We start from the raw sequence: 19,835 nt of genomic DNA, 5'->3' as shown, positions 1-19,835 counted from the left end.
AGTCAATTTTAGAAAATATTGAAGAAAGAACTCAAACCTTTATTTGTTACCAACAATACATAAATCCAATTACAAACAATGCAATTTTAACCAAGAAAGACATCCAGTTTTAGTCTCTTAATCTCATATTATTATTGATACTTTTAAATAATTATAAAACTTTGAACGATCACTACAAGAATGGAAATTTGAAATTACTTATTTGTTTACACTCTTCGAAACTAATTACTTGGGAACCACAAAATCATTGCAAAGAAAACGCTCCTTTGAACCAACAAGACCAGTATTATCACAGCGTCTCACCCCAAACCTGCTTTACACTCAATATAGTTCCAAAACAGTGATAAGTCCAAACTGATTCCTTCAATGACCATCTGATTCGAACCAAACCTGGTCAATATTTTCTAGTTTGAGAACTCTAGTCTTAGATGGACTCCATTGGCCAACCAACTACGAAATCCTTTAATAACAATTGTTCTTAGGTTTTCCAAAGTCTTCTCTCCTCCTTCTTACCTTAGTTTCATAATTACATCTTGGATTTCTTTTGGGAAACTTTATTCCTAAGGAAGAACTTAGGCAGATAATAACCTTACCCACAATGGGTCAACTACTTGGGTGTGAGCCTCTCTAGCATTGTGTCCCATTTATCAGGTCATGGTCACAACATAATCATTCTGAAATTTTTGAATAAAACAAGAAAATATATATGTATGTGTGTGTGTGTGTATCCATGTCAAATATTATTTTGGTCTTTCCCATGGACCATAAAATAAAATGAAGTCTTTTAATTGCATTAAACTAATACAAAATTGATTAGGGGGAATTACATCCCCCCCTTAAGTGAAACAACATCCTATTGTTTTCCAAGCTCTCAGAACATCCTAAGATAGGGTTCTTTTGTAAATATATTTTCCACACAGCCAACCTCTTTTCGGCTAAAGTCCCTCCACTACACTTTAACCTAGGTGAGAAATCCCCTCCGAAACATTACTTCTCTCTAATCCAGTGTATGTAAGCAATCGACTAGGAACTTGTCATTTGGTTCGACCTACAATTACAATCAATGAATTACCATCAGCTTTATACATGAATAAATTTATAAAATACCTACATATTCCTTTGTCCTATCAATTTCCTTATCGATATATCCTACCAATTAATCATATGTCTAGGGTCATAGATATATTTTTTTAATAATTACACATGAAAGCCATTATGTACATGTATGCAGTTGGGCAAAGCTAGTTGATAAGCCATCGACCCAATTCGAGCCAGAATCTGAAATGGGCCATAAAACTGGGGAGCCAACCTGGCGCAATGCCCCAATGTAAAGTACTTCTTTTAGGTTTCACTCGTACATGTACACATGATCCAGAACTTAGAATTCTCGGTAACTTCGTTTATTATTAGCATAAGCCTTCTATCTATCTCATGAAAAGTTTAGATTCATCTGGAATTTTTTCACCTTACCTTCCATTTCTTTCAACATATCCCACCCTAACATCATTTTATCTTTGGGTTTATTCCAATTAATAGCCATTCTACACTTACGCCCATAAAATACCTTAAATGATATCATTTTTAAGGAGGTATGATAGTTGTTTTTGTAGGAAAATTCTACCAAGTGAAGGTAGTCCCCCCATTTATTTAGATATTGCATCACCTAAATTCTTAACATATCCTCCAGAACTTGGTTCACTCATTTAGTCTGTCCATTTGTTTGAGGATGATAAGCAATATAAAATTGCATCTGCATACCCAATCTAGTGAACAAGGATTTGCAAAAGGAAGATGTGAATTTTACATCTCTATATGATATTACCACTTTAGGCATATTGTGTAATATTTTTTTAATAAAAATTGTAACACCCTCCTCCCACACCTACCCAAGCAACTAGCTAGTCGGGGTAGACATGCGACGAGAGGCCACTATGATATGATTTGACCTCCTAAGTCACATTAAGGAAGTGGAACCGATGGAAACATGCCATACAAACATCTATGATCATCAACAGAACCCTCAAAGCACAAGTCATCCACTAAGACAGCCTGTCCCTAGGCCCCACTACTGTTTTAGGTCTCTTGGGCCATAGTCACTCTCATGCTATGGGAAAGGTAGCGAATAACAACCTAAATCACTCTCGCAGGCTTTCCTGCTAGTGACTGTGGACTAGAATTGCTAGTGTTGTGCCAGTAACTCTAATATTTGAGCCACTTTTTCAGGCCCAGAGGCCATCTCACTGCCCAAAACTAATCCATCTCTTCAAATCAGTAAAGTAACATGGAAATGACAGTACTAAAGAAAATACTTGTTCAATACCTTGACTGGACCCCTACTGTTGGGTCCCTATAATACTAGTGATTAACCCATTACTATTGTAGTTATACCCCTTATTTATATTGTTGTGCCCCTAACACCCACATATTGTTATTTCTGTGCCCCATAGAATCCCTCTATTGTTATTTTTGTGGCTTTATATTATTATTGTTAGGTCGGCTGGATTATATTGTGACTCCTTAGACTCCTATATATAGAAAGGAGGTTTTGTCATTTGTATCATCCAAGAATTGTTCATTTATGTAATGTAAAGGAGGTTTCCCCCTCGAAGAGGCTGAATTCTAAGGCGTTGATCTTCTTTTCTATCTTTTCTTGAGCTGGTTTCATAACATTTGGTATCAGAGCTTTGGATTCTAGGGTTTCGCTGCTCCAAACAGGTCATCGTGGCATTTTCGCTATAACTTTTTTCTGTGACGTTTCAGAAGTCGCAAAAAAAACCCATTTGAGAAGAAATCGCGCTGAACCTTGGGTCCAAATTTCAGAGTTTTTCGCGTGATATTTTCGGAGATATGATCTGAGGAAGTTGGTCTTTTTGCAGACTCCTGAATTACATTCAAAACAGGTGACCTGGGGAAAATCGTCATAACTTTCGTTCTGAGCATCGGATTGAAATTTCGTAAGAAGGTACAGAAAGAGGACGGACTGTAGTTTTCTTTTATATATTTTTCAGAGTCAAAGGTTGAAACAGTGACTCGTGGCACGTCGTACAAGTTCGCTCTACTGAACTAGTCTATAATCAAGTCACTGTGGGAGATTTCGCATAACTCTTCCTTGGAGAATCCAATTTGGGTCAGACTTGTGGCATTGGAAAGAGGACACAGAGGGCTACTACAGGTCACAAATTCAGAACTAGATGATCAGAAAGTACAGAGATACATCAGAGGCAATATCAAGCTCCTACAAAGTGAAAAAAGGTGTGTAGATTTTCTTTAATTTTTGCTTAAGCTTGGTTTGAAAATTTATTTTGAAGGAATTCAAAGGGCATAGTAGAGCATTATTATCGGTAACTGATGCCCCGAGGAAAGAAAATGCAAACACCTAGTAAGGAACCTGAAAGCTCTAGCATGACTCATGAAGAAGAGGAAGAAATGCTACATGATATATCAAAATTACAAGAACAAGTGCAACAAATGTCACTTGCACAAAAAGCAACAGAATCTAAAATGGATGGTTTAAGGAAAGATGTAGAAGCTAAGATGGATGGTTTAAAGAAAGGTGTAGAAGATAAGATGGATGGCATGGAAGCTAAGGTGAATGGCATGGACGCTAAAATTGATGGCATGGATGATAAGATGGATAAGTTGCTACAAGAAATAGTCACTAATGGTGAAAGAGTAGTAAAGGAAACTCATGATGAGAACAAAAGAAATGTTAATCATGATTCCATAGACTCTAATGTTGGATCGAAGACTCACCATGTTCCAAAAATCGATATGAGGAAGTTTGATGGCAAGGATCCCGCCACATGGATATTACAGATGGAGCAATTCTTCGATCTCAATAATGTGCAAAACACACAAAAGGTACGTATGGCAACTTTATATTTGGAACCAAATCAGTTTGTATGGTATCAATGGCTTTGTTCTCGTAAACAATTTATCACTTGGGCAATTTTTACGGAAGAATTGATAGCACATTATGAGGATACAAAAAGCAACACTTTTTTTAGCCAATTGATAAGTCTCAAACAAAAGGGTTCAATAATGGAGCACATTGAGGAGTTCCAAAAATTGAACATAAGGGTAAAAGATATTCCAGAGGAGCATAGGATTGATGTGTTCATAGGGTCTTTAAAGGATAATATCCAACATGATGTGCGCCTTTGGGAACCTGATTCATTAGAGAAGGCATTCAGGTTAGCAAGAAAAATGGAAAGCAAAATTATGGCAACTAGGAAGCATACCACTCACAACTATAAAGACGGAAGTGTTGTTGCCCATAGTCTTCCACAACCTACAAGGTTGACACCACAACAATTGGAAGAAAAAAGAGCAAAAGGGCTTTGTTACAATTGTGATAGCAAATACACAAAAGGTCATAAGTGTGCTGAGAAGAAATTATTCTACATAGATTGTGAAGAGGAAGAAGAAAAGGAGCAAGAAAGGTCAAAAGAAGAGGATATATTCCAGGAACAAAGCCTAGATGAAGAACAAATAAATCCGACCATATCTTGTAATGCATTGGCGGGAATTACCACTCCTCAAACCATCAAGATAGAAGGACAAATCAAGAAGAAAAAGGTAATAGTGTTGATTGATTCAGGAAGCACCCACAATTTTATTCATTGTAGGGTAGCAAAAGAATTGAATTGCTTCCTATATCCAGCACCAGAGTGTCAAGTGATGATTGCAAATGGAGGAACAATAAATTGCTCTGGAAAGTGCCATAATATCAAGCTATCCATGGGAGAATATGTATTGACTAGCCCAATGCTTTCCATTCCAATGGGAGGTGCTGATGTTGTACTAGGAGTCCAATGGCTACAATCCTTGGGTACAATAGCTTTTAATTTTCAAGAACTTTTCATGAAATTTTCTGTGGAAGGAAAGGAAGTTGAATTAAGGGGTATTGCAGGGAAACCAGGAAAGATAATCAGCTCTAATGGCATGACAAAGCTTCTAAAAAAGGAGCAAAGAGGTGTAATTGCACAATTATGTTCGCTAGATGTTTCCACATTGGAATCATCTATTTCTCCAGATCTCCAAAAAGTCCTGGACAATCATTCCAAGGTATTTGAGACTCCCAAAGGTCTCCCACCTATGCGTGATCATGATCATGCTATTCATCTGATTCCAGGAAGTGTTCCTCCAAACATCAGGCCGTACAGATATCCCTATGTCCAAAAAAGTGAAATTGAACGTATGGTTGCAGAAATGCTAGAGGCTGGTATAATTCAACCGAGTCAAAGTTCTTTCTCAGCTCCAGTAGTATTGGTGCACAAGAAGGATGGATCATGGCGCATGTGTCCAGATTATAGGGAGCTCAACAAGCTCACTATTAAAGATAAGTTCCCCATTCCTGTCATTGATGAATTACTGGATGAATTGCATGGATCAATTTACTTCACCAAGTTGGATCTTCGTTCGGGATATCATCAAATCAGAATGAAGATTGAAGACATTCCGAAAACGGCATTTAGAACTCATGAGGGTCATTATGAATTTTTGGTCATGCCTTTTGGCCTTACCAATGCACCTTCAACATTTCAAGGTTTGATGAATTCAATTTTCAAACCATTCCTTAGAAAATTTGTGTTAGTATTTTTTGATGATATACTAATCTACAGCAAGTCTTGGAAGGATCATGTTGAACATGTTGACAGGGTGCTACAACTATTGGAGGAGAAACAATTATATGCAAAAAGATCCAAATGTTTCTTTGGAGTCCAGGAGGTGGAATATTTGGGTCATATTGTATCTCATGAAGGAGTTAAGGTAGACCCTAGCAAAATTAAAGCCATTAAGGAATGGAAAATCCCCACATCCATAAAGCATCTGCGAGGATTTCTTGGGTTGACAGGGTATTATCGCAAGTTTGTTAAGAATTATGGGAGAATAGCAGCACCTCTAACAACATTATTGAAGAAAGATTCATTTTCATGGACTCCGGAAGCAACAAAGGCCTTTGAACATCTTAAAGAGGCAATGTGCCAAGCACCGGTCTTAGCTACACCGGACTTCACAAAAACCTTTATTGTGGAATGTGATGCTTCAGGAAATGGAATTGGTGCTGTTCTAATGCAAGATGAAAGACCCATTGCTTTTGAAAGTCGTCCAATCAAGGGAAAGTTTTTAAGCAAAGCTATTTATGAGAAGGAAATGTTGGCAATACTCCATGCACTTAAGAAATGGCGACCCTACCTAATGGGAAGACACTTCAAGGTAAAAACGGATCATGATAGCCTTAAATACTTTTTAGAACAAAGATTATCCTCTGAAGAGCAACAAAAGTGGGTCACAAAGATGTTGGGTTATGACTTTGAAATCATCTACAAAAAAGGGAAGCAAAATGTGGTGGCAGATGCACTCTCAAGAAAGGATGAGGATGTGGAAGCATTGTTGTGTGCCATTTCTATTATCCAACCAGATTGGATAAACGAAGCAAGGGAGGAATGGAAGAATGACGAAGAAGTGTGGGCACTTATTCGAAAGCTACAACAAGATTCCAGTACTTCTGATACATTTAGCTGGAAAAATGATTCGTTATGGTACAAAGATCGCTTATACCTCTGTAAGAATTCCCAGCTAAAACAAAAGATTCTTATGGAATTGCACACTTCTCCCTTAGGAGGGCACTCAGGATTTTTAAAAACTTACCACAGGGTTAAGAAGGAATTTTTTTGGGATGGCCTTAAATCAGATATTCAAAAGTTTGTGGCGGAATGTTTGGTTTGCCAACAAAATAAAGTTGAAACAATTAAGACACCGGGTCTATTACAACCTTTATCCATTCCAAGCCAACGTTGGGAGGAGGTTTCAATGGATTTTATCACAGGTTTACCCAAGTCTGAGGGAAAGAGTGTCATCATGGTGGTAGTTGACAGACTTACCAAGTATGCACACTTTTGTGCATTATCACATCCATTTAAAGCCAGTACAGTTTCTACTGCATTTATGGAAACAATTCAAAAGCTACATGGAAACCCAAAGATTATTGTAAGTGACAGAGATCCCATTTTCACTGGAAATTTTTGGACAGAATTATTTTCTTGTCTTGGTACTCAGTTAGCTCATAGCTCATCTTATCATCCTCAATCTGATGGGCAAACTGAGATAGTAAACAAATGTTTGGAAGGATATCTTCGTTGCTTTGTATCTGATAAACAGACACAATGGGTCAAATGGTTGCCTCTGGCTGAATGGTGGTATAACACTTCCTTCCATACAGCAACAAAAATGACCCCATTTATGGCACTTTATGGGTATCAACCACCATCCATCACATCATATTTAAGAGAAAATTCTAAGGTTCAGGCAGTGGAACATCACATCGAACATCAACAACAAGTCCTCCAACTCTTAAAGGATAACCTCGTGTTGGCACAAAATAGAATGAAACAACAGGCAGATCAACATCGCAGTGAAAGAAGTTTTGATGTAGGTGATTGGGTATTCCTACGGCTACAACCATATAAGCAAATGTCCCTAAAGCAAGCTAAGAAGGATAATAAATTATCACCAAAGTATTATGGTCCGTACAAGGTGTTGCAAAAGATTGGTACTATGGCATACAAATTGGAGCTTCCTGCAGCTTCTCGATTGCACCCAGTTTTCCATGTTTCATGTTTAAAGAAGGTTATAGGCGACAAGCTCCCAGTTCAAACAATATTGCCAGAACTTGACGAGGAAGGAAAAATTATATTGGAACCGGAAGCAGTCACAGAAACAAGAACTCGACAGCTACGAAATCGATCAATTTCAGAGTATCTTATCAAGTGGAAGAACTTATCCGCTGAAGATTCCACATGGGAGGATGAGAATTTTATGCAGAAGTATCCAGAACTACTCAAGCGTTGAGGACAACACTTTTTTGAAGGAGAGGGGCATGTTGGGTCCCTATAATACTAGTGATTACCCCATTACTATTGTAGTTATACCCCTTATTTATATTGTTGTGCCCCTATTACCCCCATATTGTTATTTCTGTGCCCCATAGAATCCCTCTATTGTTATTTTTGTGGCTTTATATTATTATTGTTAGGTCGGCTGGATTATATTGTGACTCCTTAGACTCCTATATATAGAAAGGAGGTTTTGTCATTTGTATCATCCAAGAATTGTTCATTTATGTAATGTAAAGGAGGTTGCCCCCTCGAAGAGGCTGAATTCTAAGGCGTTGATCTTTCTTTTCTATCTTTTCTTGAGCTGGTTTCATAACACCTACTAGCCATGACGCATATTATCGACTTATAATCTATATGTGTCAATAACATAGTTAAGTGTAGGGATCTCATACTTTTCTGAGGATCGCTATGAACTATTTTTCCCTCATTCCATTTTTTGCATTATCATCTATTAATTCATAGAAACATTATCCATTCACATACAAGTAAAAACATGTTGGGATCCATACATAGATACTATTCATATAACCAACATAACAAGAACAGAAATACAATAAATATATGAGCCATCAAATCCATAAATACATAAGTACCTTTATACATGAAAATAAAGGGAATGGATTTCTCATTAATGAATGAAATGAACCAACCAGAGATGGGACTACCACGTTCCTCCCGACTGTAGAATGGTTAAGCCAAATCTCTCTTCAGTCATTCGCCCCAATTCCATATTCTAAGCATGAATGTCGGATCTCATAGAACACATCAATCAAAACTCATCCAGGGATTCGAGAGGCCATCCACCTAAACCCATCAACCAATGATTCCATCACATGGTCTGCCATCACCAAAATCATCATTAGATTGGTCTCCATCCAAGCCTTCCATGGCTTCCAGAACTAGTAACTCAATCCATAGCTTATACAGGTCTTCCAAAGTGCTTTGCTAACCAAGGCCTCCAAGACTAGTAACTCGACCCACCAAGGGCTTCCAAAGAGTTTTTCAAACCAAGTCTTCCAGGACAAGTAACTCAACCTAAGCTGTTACATGGCTTCCAAAGCGTTTGTTCAACAAAGACTTCCAGGACTGATAAGTCAACCCAAGCTAAGGAAGCATGAGAACCAAGCAAAACAAAATAATGAAAGTAAACCTATAATCACCATGCCTATCTAGGAAATGGAAAGGCTAGGAAATCCACTATCAATCCAGTCCATCCTCCATGCCAATGACAGATCACAACCAAGAATCCACATGCATATTCAATGCATGCCAAAACTAGTGAAGAAATCATTATACATGCAACTCCGTACCTGCAAGAAAATTTGATGTAGCTACTGTTGGCGATGCCTTCTTGTAGTTTCTTGATCTTCATTTTCCTTCTTGCTCCAGGTATCCAAGTATGTCACACCATCCAAGAGTTCTCCAAGAAAACACTAAGTATCCAAGAGTATGAGAGAGAGAATAATGAGAGAGAGCTCCAACATTGAACTGAAAAAAGGTTACCAACTGATCCTCGGAAGACTTTTTATGAATGAGGCCTCTATTTTCTTCATTTTCCATTATTTTCATTTATTTTCCTCCTCACATGCAACCTATGACCTTTCACCTCCTTTTTCTCCTAATTTCCATTATTTTTGTAAATAAATGTGATAAACATGCCTTTTTTCCTTTTAATGACTTAGCCATTTCCTTCGCCAATTTCATTTTGTAATAAGTGTTCCAGTCATTTGTGGTTATCATTTTTAACATTTATTACATGGAATTTTCACTAGGGCTATTACAAAACCCTCCTTCTTGGGGGACAACTTCGTCGGTGTTCAATCACACATATATCTTAGCAACCTGCTGAAAGAAGACATACTGCTCATGGAACTTCATAACATAGCTCAATGAAGTATTTACTTTGAAAGATTCTATCAAGAAAAAACATCATGGCAACATGACAACATACTGCATAGTGGAGCTTTATAACACAACTCATTACGGCATTTACAATGATCATCCTGTTGAGTGCCAGTTCATATAACATCATAATATCATGATAACATAACTACATGATAACATAATAACATGACACCCATACCACGTAGTGGAGCTTAATAACATAACTCTTTACGGTATTTACATCCATACACGAATGTACAGATAACAACATCATCAAAATATAGATACCAAAACATATGCCAAATCATATACCAAATCATATATCAAAACATATACTAACATCATATATCATGTATCAAAACATCATAAAGCATATATCAAAACATCATATAACATGTATCAACCATCATAAAGCTTATATCGATCACCATAAAGCATATACTAAACCAACATAAAGAAAATACTAAACCACCATAAAGAAACTACCAAACCACCATAAGAAACTACCAAGCCACCATAAGAAATCACGAAACCACCATAAGAAATCACCAAACCACCAGAAGAAATCACCAAACTACCATATCAAGTTTGCTTTGCCTCAGTCGATAAACAAGGAAGGATACATAGCCTTCATCTGATCTGCCATATCACATGTAGTTTCATTGGGCCCAAAGTGCTTCCATTTCACTTTAATGTGCCCGATTGCTTGGTTCCGGAGCATGAGAACCTTTTACTACAATATACACTAAGGCTTCGGCTGGAATTCCCCATTTGGTTCCACCTGCAATACATACCAGTCAATCACATGATCAACATATTTAACATACTTCTTAAGCAATCAGACATGGAAAACATCATGGAATTTCATTTTTGGAGGTAGTGCAACTCGATAGGCTACTGGCCCAATCCTCTCAATAATGTTGAAGGGTCCACAAAACTGTGGTGCCATCTTGGCACATGAGCCAATCCACAAGGATCTCCTCTTTGGTTTGATGTGCAAGGACACCTGTTCCCCAACATGGAATTACTTCAACAACTTGTTCATGTCTACATAACTCTTCTACCTATCTTGTGCTGCCTTGAGATTATTCTTGATCACCTACATCTCATGTTCCTTCTCTGTCAACATATTTGGTCCAATCAATACTTTCCCTGCCAGATCACTCCAACTAATGGGAGTGTTACAACTACACCCATATAATGCCTTGAAAGGACTCATCCTCAATGACTCATGATAATCGTTGTTGTATGCAAACTCGACCAAAGGGAGATACTCTTCCCACTTCCTCTATTGATGCATTACATACATCCTCAACATGTCCTCTAATATCTTGTTAACCCTCTCTCTCTGTCCATCTTTCTGCAAATGATAAGTTGTGTTGAAGGCCAACTCTACGCCCAACCTACAAATTACTCCTTCGAAAACTTGGAAGTGAACTTCGCATCCCTATCTGACACAATCTTCTTTAAAACACCATTCAGTCTAACTACATCTCTAATGAATACCTATGCCACATCACTAGCTAAAGCCTAAGAATGTAGACTTCATGAGAATGAAGTGTGTGACCTTTATTAACCTACCCATAATGACCATGATTGAATCATGGTGTTTCACTATCTTCGGCAACCTTGTGATGAATTCCTTAGAACCAACCTCCCAATTCCACTTTGGAATCGAGATCGCCTATAACACTTCACCTGGATGTTTTCACTCTACCTTCACTCGCTGACAATTGAAACATCTCGCTACAAACTCTGCTACATCCCTTTTCAGATTTAGCCAATAATAATACCTCTTCACTACCGTGAGTGTCTTCTGATAACCCGAGTGACCTGAATATGATTTCACATTAAATTACCTCAAGATCACCTTCTTGAGGTTACTATCATCTGACACATATATCCTATCTCAAATCCTCAACAATCCATTTTCTACAAGAGAATAGTCCAATTCCTTTGCACCTGCACCTGCACCTGTGCTTGTACATGTACCATCACCTGTACCTATACCTGGTAACATCACCGGCACCTATAACTATACCTGTACTTTTTTGTAACCTATGTGCAATATCCATATATTGGACATCCTATTGCCCTACCAACAAGTTCCTGTCTTACAAATCTGTCTCATAAGAGCTCATAGCTGCCAAGTGATGTATTTGTATCCTTCTACTGAGAGCATTTTCCACCCTGTTCTCTTTACCTTTGATGTACCTGATCTTGAAGTCAAACACATTGATCGTGGCCAACCATATAGCCTCCCTGGAATTTAGATTCATCTGGTCAAACAAATTCCTCAACCCAATGTGATTACTCATAAGCACAAACCGCCTATCAAGAAGATAATGCCTCCACATCTTCAGTGCATGTATAATCGCCACCAACTCGAGATTGTGCATGGGATATTTCTTCTCGTGCTCGTTTACTTTCTAAGACTCATAACATACCACATGTCCATCCTAAATATGGACTTCACCGAACCCTCTCTTGTAAGCATCTACACATATTACAAACTCTTTGTCTAGATCTGCAATTTGCAGCATTGGGGCATGTGTCAGCAACTGCTTGAGTTGCTCAAAGCTAGCCTCACACTCTTCAGTCCATTCAAAATTCTTACCTTTCCTCTATAATGATGTGATAGGATAAGAAATCTATGAGAATCTCCTGATGAACCTCCTATAATAACCTACTAGACCCATGAAATATCTCACCTCATCCACACTCTTAGGAGCTACCCACTCCACGATGACCCTTATCTTCTTTGGATCTACTGCAATGCCCTCCTTGGAGACAACATGTCCCAAGTAATGTACCTCGGTCTGAAAGAAACTACATTTGATGAGCTTAGCATAAAACTGATGCTCCCTCAACAAAATCAACACTATTATTAAATGCTAGGCATTCTCTTCCTCATTTTTAGAATATACCAGTATATTATCAATGAACATAATAACAAACTTATCCAAATATGGATGCAACACACTATTCATCAAAGACATGAATATAGCTGGAGCATTCATTAAGCCAAATGGAACAACAAAAAACTCATAATTCCCATACCTGGCCATGTACATAGTCTTGTATATATCCTCCTCTTTGATGTGTACCTGATGGTATCAAGATCTTGGGTCAATCTTCAAGAACACTACTTCTCCCTTTAACTGATCGAGCAAGTCATCAATCCTCAACAAAGGATATATGTTCTTGATAGTCACTTTGTTCAACTGCCTGTAATCAATGCATAATATGAGGGTACCATCTTTCTTCCTCACAAACAAGACCATTGCACCCCAAGGTGATACACTTGGCCTAATGTATCCTTTGTCCAACATCTCCTCTAGCTTTAATTTTAACTAAACCAACTCGAGTGTGCTACCCTTGGCACTAACTCGATAGAAAAATCTACCTCTCTATGAAGTGGAAACTCTGTGATGTCCTCGGGAAATACATCCATGAGCTGTTGTAAAACGAGTACTTTTCAACCCATTTACATCCTCAACCTCTTTACCCTTATCACTAGAAATATGTACTACAAATAGCTTGCACCCTTTCATATGGCAATCATTTGCTTGCATAGTTGACACCATCCTAACTGATATTGTGTTCTTCTTACCTTGCAATATTCTTGGTTCCCCATTGTCATGAGCACAATCAATGACTTTGTCATAGCAGTCTACCTTGGTTGTATGTAGTTACAACCAATCCATGCCCAACAACATATTGTATGAACCCAACTGTAAAACATTCAAATTTGTTATACTAGGCATACTCTTAGGTCCCTATAATATTAGTGATTCCCTCATTACTATTGTCATTGTAGCCCTTATTATTATTGGTGTGCCCCTATTGTCCCCATATTGTTATTATTGTGCCCCATAGAAGCCCACTATTGTTATTGTTGTGCCCTTATATTATTATTGTTATGTCAGTTTTGATTACATTGTGACCCCTTAGACTCCTATATATAGAACGAAGGTTTTGTCATTTGTGTATTTAAATAATTGTTCATTTGTGTAATGTAAAGGAGGTTTCCCTCTCAAAGAGGCTGATTTTGAAGGCGTTGATCTATATTTTCTTCTATTTTGTGAGCTGGTTGCATAACATTTGGTTTCAGGGCTCTAGATTCTAGGGTTTCGTTGCTCCAAATAGGTCATTGTGGCATTTTCGTTATAACTTTTTTCCTGCGGTGTTTCAGAAGATAACAAAAAAACCTAGTTGAGTCGAAATCTCTCTAAACCTCGTGTATGAATTTTTTTATCTTGTCTCGCTATATGTTCAGAGATATGATCCAAGGAAGTTAGCATTTTTGCAGGATCTCGAATTATATCTCAAACAGGTGACTTGGGGAAAAATCTTCATAAATTTCTCTTTGAGAATTAGATTGAAATTTCATAAGAATTTATAGAAAGAGGGCATCATGTAGTTTTCTTTGTATTACTTTTAGATCCTAAGGTCAAAACTGTGACATGTGGTACTTCATAAAAGTTCACTCTATTGAACCAATCTATAATCAAATCATTGTGGCAGATTTTGCATAACTCTTCCTTGGAGAATCCAATCTTGATCAGAGTTGCAAGGTTAGAAACATCACTCAGAGTGATACTGTAGGAAGAAGCTCCAGACCTTGGAGATATGAAATTACAAAGATACAACAGATTCAATATCAAGATCCTACAAAGTGAAAAAAGGTGTGTAGTTTTTTTAAAATTTTACATAATTTTGGTTTGAAAAATTAGTTTGAAGGAATTAAAATGGCATAGTGAAGCATTATTATCATTAATTGATTCCCCAAAGAAACAAAATTGAAACACCTAGTAAGGAACCTGAAATCTCTAGCACGACTCATGAAGAAGAGGAAGAAATGCAACATGATATATCAAAATTACGAGACTAAGCACAACAAATTTCACTCACAAAAAGTAACAAAATCGAAGATGGATGGTTTAAAGAAAGGCGCGGAAGCTAAGATAGATGGTATGAAAGACAACATTGAAGATTGGAAGAAATACATGGAAGGTTGGAAGGAATGTTTGACAAAGTTGCTACAAGAAAGGATTCTTAATGGTGAAAAGGTAGTAGAGGAAACTCATATTGAGAACAAAAGAAATGTTAATCATGATTTGAAGAATGACAACATTGAATATTTGAAGAAAGACATGGAATGTTTGAAGGAAGGTTTGACAAAGTTGCTACAAGAAAGGCTTCCTAATGGTGAAAAGGTAGTAGAGGAATTTCATGATGAAAAGAAAATAAATGTTAATCATAATTTCATAGACTCTAATGTTGGAACAAAGACCCACCATGTTCCAAAGATCAATATGAGAATGTTTTATGGGAAGGATCCCATAACATGGATACTACATATGGAACAATATTTTGATCTCGATAATGTGCAAAAACACACAAAAGTTACAAATTGAAACTTTATATTTGGAACCAAATCAGTTTGTATGGTATCGATGACTTTGCTCTCATAAAAAAATTGTCACTTGGGAAATTTTTACAGAAGAAATGATAACACATTATGAGGATATAAAAATAAGCACCTTTTTTAGCCAATTGATAATTCTCAAACAAAATGGTTCAATGATGGAGCACATTGAGGACTTCCAAAAATTGAATATAAGGGTAAGATATATTCCATAGAAGCATAGGATTGATGTGTTCATAGGGACCTTAAAGGATAACATCCAACATCAAGTTTTCCTTTGGGAACCTGGTTCATTAGAGAAGGCATTTAGGTTGGAAAGAAAAATGGAAAGAAAAATTATGGCAACAAGGAAGCCTACCACTCACAACTATAAAAATGGAAGTGTTGTTTCTCCTAGCTTCCACAACCTACAAGGTTGACACCATAAAAGACCAAAAGGGCTTTGTTATAGTTGTGATAGAAAATACACTAAAGGTCATAAGTGTGCTGAGACGAAATTATTTTAGATATATTGTGAAGAGGAGGAGGAAAAGAAATAGGAAACGTCAAAAGAAGAGGATATACACCAGGAACAAACTCTATAGAAAGAAGAAATGAATCCGTCCATATCTTGCAATGCATTGGCCAGAATTACCACTCCTCAAACTATCAAGATATAAGGTCATATCAAGAATAAAAAGGTAATAGTGTTGATTGATTTGGGCAGTACCCATACTTTTATTCATTGTAAGATAGCCAATTAATTGAATTGTTTCCTATATCTAGCACCATAGTGTCAAGTGATGGTTACAAGTGGAGGAACCATAAATTGCTCTGGAAAGTTCCATAATATCAAGCTATCCATGGGAGAATACGTATTGAATAGGCCAATGCTTTCCATTCCAATGGGTGGTGTTGATGTTGTACTGGGATTCCAATGGCTACAATCCTTGGGTACAATAGCTTTTAATTTTCAATAACTTTTCATGAAACTTTCTTCGGAAGGAAAGGAAGTTGAATTAAGGGGTATCGCGGGGAAACTAGGAAAGATAATCAGCTCTAACTGAATGATAAAGCTTCTAAAGAAAGAAAAACAAGGAGTAATTACACAATTATTTTCGCTAGTGGTTCCCACATCAAAATCATCTATTTCTCGAGATCTCCAAAAAGGCTTGGAAAATCATTCCAAGGTATTTGAGACTTCCAAAGGCCTCCCACCTATTCATGATAATGATCATGCTATTCATTTGATTCCAGGAAATGCTTCTCCAAACATCAGGCCTTACAAATATCCTTATGCCCAAAAGAGTGAAATTGAACATATGGTTGTAGAAATGCTAGAGGCAGGTATAATTCAACCTAGTCAAAGTTATTTCTCTACTCTAGTAGTATTGGTGCACAGGAAGGATGGGTCATGGAGCATGTGTCTAGATTATAGGGATCTCAACAAGCTCACTACTAAAGATAAATTTCCCATTCCTGTCATTGATGACTTATTGGATGAATTGCATGGATCAATTTACTTCACCAAGTTGGATCTTCATTCAGGATATCATCAAATCAGAATGAAGACTGAAGACATTCTGAAAATAGCATTTAGAACTCATGAGGGTCATTATAAATTTTTGGTCACGCCTTTTGGCCTTACCAATGCACCTTCTACATTTCAAGGTTTGATGAATTCCATTTTCAAACCCTTCCTTCGAAAATTTGTGTTAGTCTTTTTTTATGATATACTAATCTACAACAAGTCTTGGAAGAATCATGTTCAACATGTTGGCAAGGTGCTCAAACTATTGGAGGAGAAACAATTATATGCAAAAAGCTCCAAATATTTCTTTGGAGTACAAGAAGTGGAATATCTAGGTCATATTGTATCTCAAGAAGGTTTTAAGGTAGACCCTAGCAAAATTAAAGTTGTTAAGGAATGGAAAATTCCCACATCCATCAAGCATCTATGATGATTTCTCAGGTTGATGGGGTATTATTGCAAGTTTGTTAAGAATTATTAGAGAATAGCAGCACCTCTAACAACATTATTGAAGAAAGATGCATTTTCATGGACTTAAAAAGCAACAAAAGCCTTTGAAAATCTTAGAGAGGCAATGTGCCAAGCACTGGTCTTAGCTATGCCGGACTTCACGAAAACCTTTATTGTGGAATGTGATGCCTCAGGAAATGGAATTGGTGTTGTCTAATGCAGAAAGAGAGACCCATTGCTGGGACAAGGGAGAGGGATTGTGGGAGATAAATCCTCCTCATTTACTTCTCCCCCATTCGAATATTCCTCCATCCATCACACTAGCTCGGAGTGCAAGCAGCCAAGCCATGAGGATTATAGGGCAGCCGAGCAAGTGAGAGACAAAGAGCTAGTTTATCTCGAGTTTGGGAGCTGAGCCTCCCTAATTTTAAGGAAGTTGTTTGGGAATTTATTTGTATAAGTAGAGATGCCTAGAGCCTCATTAGGATTCAAATTTTTGTTGTAAAACTCTAAGCTATTTTTGAGCTCTAGACTTGTGAAAGTTTTATTGATGTAATTTTCTGTTTTGGTAATAAGAATGAGTTTTGTTTTGAGCCAGCACTGATTTAACTCAGAGGGCTGAAGCTCTTGGGTTAGGGCCCAACCCTAGCATAGAAGGCACCTCTTTCTTGTATCTGTATGTTTAGATTAGTCTCATAGCTTCATTCTTAATTTTCCTTTAGACATGTTTTCATTGCAAGTAGTGTAGATTGGATTGGTTGTTTATTAGTTTGCTTCCATTTGTGCCTTACTTCAGTAGCAGGTTAGCAGGAATAAAATGAGTACCACAAGGTTCTCAGTGGGTGTCTTGGCCTCATTTTCTCCCTTTAGGATCATGATTTGAGGAAGGGACTCTTATGCAGCCCCAAAAACACAGATTTATATTTCTTGCATAAGCTTTAGAGTTTACTGTATTTATTTTAGCATCTGAGCAGTTTTTCAAAGTAGGATTTCATTGCCATCTCTTATATCTTCACTCTTGCATTATATCTCATCCATGATTTTATTCCTTTCAACAACCTTCCTCATGCATCATGTAGCCAGTTAGTTCATTAATTTTTCTTTTCTAGCTTATGAGAATGCTTCTTGTTTACATTACTTTTTTGGAATTATACATGCTTTATGCAAAGAAGGTGCTTCAGGAGGAGACAAAGAATTCATAGCCAGAAACCACCTTCCACTCCATCCACCATAGTCATTCCTTGTTTTCACCATTGCCTTCACTAATTTTCATCCTTTTCATAGAAATTTTTCCAGGCACATTGAGTGAATCCAACCATCCTATATCTTTTTTGTTGACTTTTGAGTGATCCTAAACCTTCCCTCACTTCATTCCAGCCATATACCACCTTCCCTAAGCCTTACATCACCTCCAAAACCTTCCATTTTGCTCTCAGATTTATCCTGTAGGTTTACAAGGAATCTTGTAGGTTTCTAGTACATCCTGTAGGTTTTCCTGAAATGGCCTGTTTTGAGGCCGAATTGAGGGAAAACCCCTAGGAAGTCACCAAAATCCTCCCAAGGATCTCCCGCGCCATCCAAAAATCTCCGAACCTTTCCATCCATCCTCCAACATCCTTAATTCACTTGCCACATCACCAAGAGAAATTAGTTTGCAAACTTGATTTTGCATGAAAAGACAAAAAGAAAAAAACAGATTTATTTCAATCCCTTTACTTGCACACTAGTGATGTTTGATGCTTATTACTTTCATTCTTAGATTGTAGCATTTGGTTCATGTTAATTTAGCATTATTGCAAAGCATAGTTTCTTGGCAGTTAATTAGGAAATAGTGTGATTTAGCATTGAATTTTAGTCTTTTCCATTATTGCAGTAGAGTAGCTCTCCCTTAGAGTAGATTTTGTTAAGAAATTTACTGCATAAAATAAATAAATACTGAGAGTAATAAATATAAAAATAACTAGCAACAACCATAAACACATAAACACAAATGTTTATTCAGGAAAACACCAAATTTGGGGAAAAACCCAACCAACAATAGATCTATTATTGTCCTCGGCTAAAACATAGCCAAGCCAACCAACAACCTAAGCTTTCACCGTTCAACCATGGCTTGCATTACAATGAAGTCCTTCCAGCCTTTTATAAGCTCCATTACATATAATACCACGAGCAGAATACTATGGGTGCACAATACCATGTGCCCCAAAACCATCACTGTTTAACCTGGTCAACTTTGACTCTATCCCGAGTAATGTTTACCTAACAATTCCCCCCTTAAACTTGACTTGGGCTTCCTTGACTAACTCCATCCAAACCTGCTAAGTGAGACGCTCACTCTAGCTGTTACCCTCCTCAGAGTTTTTACCCAGGGTATTGTTAACCCGACATCCCCCCTATCACCTAGGTCTAACCCAGATTTTACCGGTGATCACCGAGGGGTACACATGCCTTACCAGGTCTTATAGTGGTATGCCCATTTACATGTAATAATTTTGACTTCATTAATTTTTTTTTTTGCTACTGCTACGATTCTGATCCATCCTCTCTCAATTTGATTTGCTCAGAAACTTCTATCAAACCGTTCCAATTGCGAGCCCGAGAACCTTATAGATTCTAGCACCGATGGCCTCACGTAGCAGAAAACAAACAATTTTCG

The sequence above is a fragment of the Pinus tabuliformis genome, chromosome 8 (genome assembly GCF_031772625.1).
Source record: "Pinus tabuliformis cultivar Carrire ecotype Pingquan chromosome 8, CPIR1, whole genome shotgun sequence".
Classification (NCBI taxonomy): Eukaryota; Viridiplantae; Streptophyta; class Pinopsida; order Pinales; family Pinaceae; genus Pinus; species Pinus tabuliformis.
The sequence above is the reverse complement of the archived record's forward strand: the minus strand, read 5'-3'. Positions refer to the sequence as shown.